The following is a 4,520-nucleotide window of genomic DNA, read 5'->3' on the forward strand; positions in this document are numbered from 1 at the left end:
TTGGATGTGGTGGGGGGGGGGGCTGCAGGAGGCAGCGAGGGAAGGATGTGTGGACGTCAGGCAAAAGCACGTTGGCTGTAAACACCGAGTTTCCCACCAAGCTCCCACCCTAGTTATACCACTTGTTTTAAGCACACCCGCTGCCGGGTGGAAAAAACCAAAGATCCATCTCCGGGGAGCTCAAGTGATGGGATTTGCTGGGGCTGCACGAGCCAGTTTGCCTATAGGGGACAGCAAGGAAAGCAAGAAAACCGAGAAAGTTGCCATCGCTACAGATACCGGATAGAAACCGGCCGGTTTCAGAAGCTGTCAGCGTGCCATGGACAGCAGCGACGCCTTCCTCGGGTCATTTGCTGGGCAGAGGATGGCCTCGAATGGGAAGACGGGCCCATGGCAAAGCACCGTTTTGCCGGACGGACGGTGAGCACCGTGCTGCTCTTGCCCTTGCAGAGACCTCGGTGTGCCGCCCCAGCAGCAAATAATTAATTTCTTTAATGGACCCGGGCTCAGATGTTGTTAACAAGCCAGGCCCTCACCTCCAGCAAATGCTCCTGGTTTATGGATCGCCCTTTCCATACTGTTTGCTGGCCATCAGCTCCCCCAGCCCTTGTGTCTTGTCGACAGGGCTGCTCAGCAAGGGGAGGCATTAAAATTAAGAGGGGGGCTCCAGGGTGGCCTTTGCCCCATCCCAAAAAGAGAGGGGGAAGGAAGAAGTGAAAAAGCGGATGTGGGCTCTGCCCACGCTCACTTTCCCTCTCCAGCTCCCTGGGAGAAGAACCCTCCCACCCCAAACCAAAGCCGCTCCCAGTAAGGCTAGGAGACTGGGCACCAGTTTGCAAAAGGAAGAGGCGGGGGGGCGGCGTGCCACCGCCAGGTGGCGCCAGGAGCCCGCGGCGTCACCAAACTCCCCGTCATCTGCAGGATGACCTTCAAACGCTTGGGTCCCAAAATTGGGCTTTTGCGTAGCCTTTGGCATGGGACCTAGCAGCAGCAGAGGCTGAAACACCCCGTTTATAACAGCTCCATGGGGAGAGGTTTCCTGATAGCTGGGGTTCTGTTTAATTATTGAAAGATCATTAAAAAAAAAAAAAAAGAGCTGGAAAGTTTCAGCTGATAGTTGTGGGTGGTTGCAGGCGGGCTAGCCTTGGCAGAGGGGATGAAAAGACCCTTGTGAAGTTTATGTGTGTAGGCCATCATCCAAGAGGAAAAGGACAGGTGGATCGGTGACTGCAAATGGCATCCAGCCCTTGGAAGAAAACCATGTTTTTCACGTCCTTCACCTGGATGCCTTCCCTCTATCAGCCCGCAGTCAGCAAGTCGTTAGATTAAAGCACCTCAGAGTGCATTTCTTGAGGTCAGGTGGAGGTTATGGGTAGGCATGGTCCACTCAGCCGGAAAACTGGGCTCTTCTTTGGCTGGAGTGGGGCACTGCCTGCTTTTCCCTCAGGGCACAGGTAGCCGTAGCGCTCTGGGATGGCTGTGCAAGCACCCACAGTCATGCTGCCCCCAGCTCCGGGGGTGATACACTCCCCCCGCCCTGGTACTGAGACAGAGCTTCTCGATGGGACACACCACCTCCGAAGCGGTGGATCTTGGCTGGCCAGCTTGGGCTCCACGCTAGGACCGGTGCTGCATGTTTTAGTTCAGCGTGAGCATTCCTGTGGCTTTAGGGCCTTCACCCCTTTTCACTTAGAGGATCTACAGGGCTAGAGGAGGCAGAGACCTTCTTCTGACATGGGTCCTGGTTCCCTAGGCCGGCTCACGCAGCCACAGGAGGTCCTCAGCCCAGCCCCAGGCAGGAGCAGGTCCCATCAGCAGCTGCCCCGCTGTCTCCGAGGGGAAAATCCTGCTATTTGCAGGTGTCTGTGCAGTCCCATCCCCTGAAACCACTGCACCCATGTCCCTTTGGCCACTGGAGGATGATGTTTCCTGGGCTATGATTGCAAAATGCCCTTGTGCAAAAGGAAAATTTCCTCTAGGACAAGAGGAAACAGCCTCAAGTTGTGCCAGGGCAGGGTTAGGTTGGACATTGGGAACAATTCCTTCCCCTTGGGGCTGTCAGGCACTGGAAGGGGCTGCCCAGGGAAGGGGTCGAGTCCCCACACCTAGGGGGATTTAACAGCCGGGCAGAGGCGGTGCTGAGGGCCAGGGTTTGGGGGTGGGATGGCAGGGGTAGGGGAACAGTTGGGCTGGGGGAGCTTTTCCAACCTCAACGATTCTGTGAGATCGGGGTGTTTGTGACTCTCCCTTCACAGCCAGCCGCTCGTCCCCCCGCCACGCACCATCACCTCTCGGAGGAACGCACCGAAAAGCAGCTCACTGCGGCACGGGCACCTGGCCGCAAAAAGCAGAAGGAAGGCTTGCCAACCGGTTTCCACATTTCTGGGGAGCGAGAAACAAATCCGAAACGAGTCCCTGCAGATTCAGCCTCAAAACAAAGCCAGGGGCACCTTCTCCATCTCATAACCTCGGACAACAGGCGTCCTTCCTCTTGCTTCCGAGCCACATCATCATCACCTTTGGGGAGATAAAATCCTGAGGTGCCTCTGGGGGAAGAAGCAAAGCAGAGAACTGGGTTTCCCTCAAGCCGCCCACAGCTTCCAGACCGTTTCCAGGTGCCCCGTCACCACGTCCTGCTGCCAGATGCCACCGGACAGCGCTGGGAGGGACGTGGGTACAGAATTTGGCAACATCTAATCCGCAGGCAAATTCCTAGGCGAGCGCTGCCCCGGCTCTAACAGAACAAAGACCAGTGAAGGTTTTTTTAAATCAGGGTCCAACCTGGTCACTGCCACATCATCAGCTCAGACCAAGGGCAGAAAATGACCGTCAGATGCCTTTATTCCCCCCAAACCAGAGCATCCTCGTTGCTATAGAGACATGTCCCCCTTTCCTTCCTCCTGATGTCGTTCTGGGGACGCTCCCCTGCCGCCTCCCGCACGGCGGGCGGGTGTGTGCACACGTGCGTGCAACACGGGGCGCGAGGGGTGTCCCTCTCCTCACCGGCCTCCCTCTGCCCTCATCTCAAAGTTTTTTACCTATCAGGGATGTATTTTTTCACCAAGATCTCCTCTGCCTACAAAAATCCCAGGCGGAATTCCCCGTTTCGATTGAAATAACAAGCAAGGAGCTTAAAAATGTTTCGAAACCCCACAAAACTCCTGTGGTGTGCAGCCAGCCAGGCTTAGCCGCTCTTTTTGACGTGATTAACCTGACAGCCTACGCAGGCCTGGTTTTGCCTCATTTAGGCAGAGTTCACGAGGCGCAGCCCTTCACCCCAGCTCCGTCGGCCGCCGCAGGGGCGTACTGGAGTTACCGTGCCCGCCCGCAGCCGGATCGCAGAGTTACCACCCGTGGGATGCCCGCTACAACCAGAAAAAGCAGAAGGATGTATGGGTGGGTGGAGTCTATACCATAAACATCCCACCCAGGCTTTCCTGCGCCGCTGTTTGTATACGAGTGGTGCCACCAGCCCCACGCGCCTCCACGCGACACCGGCTAGGTCCGCGACTCCCCCACGGGAATATATGTCTTTACATACACACAAGGACGCACACGTATGGGTTTGCACGCGCCCGCTGTTGCCGCAAGCGGGGCGCTGGCGCTCCGGGCGTAAACCCGCACGCGTTACCTTCGCTCGTAGGAAGCCGCTAACGAGCTGATGCAGGTCATCGCAGGCGAATGCCAAGAAAACCTGCAATTTTTTTTTTTTTTTTGCCTATGCCACATGCGTAGCAGAAGAACTATGCCAGGAATGCAAAAGAGGGCTGAAACTTTTCACGGGGACTATTTTTTCGGATCTCTCTCCCTCTCTCTGCCTGCAAAGGCAGATGTCTGTCGGCTCCTCGGCGTCTGACGTTGCAGAGCTCTGAGGGAGCTGTAGGAATTTCTGCCCCTAAGCCAGAATAGATGTTTCTGTACCATTTACTGCTCCAGACCCAAATCCTGCCCTGTGGGGACAGTGGCAGCCGGTGTCCCCCAAAGCTCCCCACCCACTCCCACTAAGATGCGATGTACAGCCATCGCATGGGGCAAACCCACCCACAGCTCCTGTACGGGGGGAAAACGGGAGTTCGGTACTTTGAGGAGAAAGGTGCTGACCCCAGAGCCAGTTTTGGCCGGGGAGAAGGAGCAGGAGCCTTCCCGCGCCTGCAGAGGTGGTCAGGGAGGAGATGGAGCCAGGTTCCTCAGACGGCGGGAGGGCGAACGCTGGGGCGGGAGAGGTTGGGAGCGGATGTAAGGAGAAATGTTTTCCCCAGGAGAGCAAGGCTGGCTCCATCCTCCACGGTTTAGCAGGACGAAGCCCTGCTGTGACCCCGCGTTGGGCAGGAGGCCGGCCAGGAGCCTGCGGTCCCGATCGCCCCACAGTGCCCGGGAAGGGGGCTCGCCTTGGCCCTGGTGGGACACATTCCCGGGGGGGCCGTGCGCTCCCAGCCCCCCGTTTCACACACCCACAGCACCCAGGCGGCCCCTTCCAGCCCGGGGCCATGGCGGGGCTGGGGCCGGCGGCTCCCGGTTCC

This window comes from Egretta garzetta, unplaced genomic scaffold (genome assembly GCF_000687185.1).
Source record: "Egretta garzetta isolate BGI_Z169 unplaced genomic scaffold, ASM68718v1 scaffold204, whole genome shotgun sequence".
Taxonomy (NCBI): domain Eukaryota; kingdom Metazoa; phylum Chordata; class Aves; order Pelecaniformes; family Ardeidae; genus Egretta; species Egretta garzetta.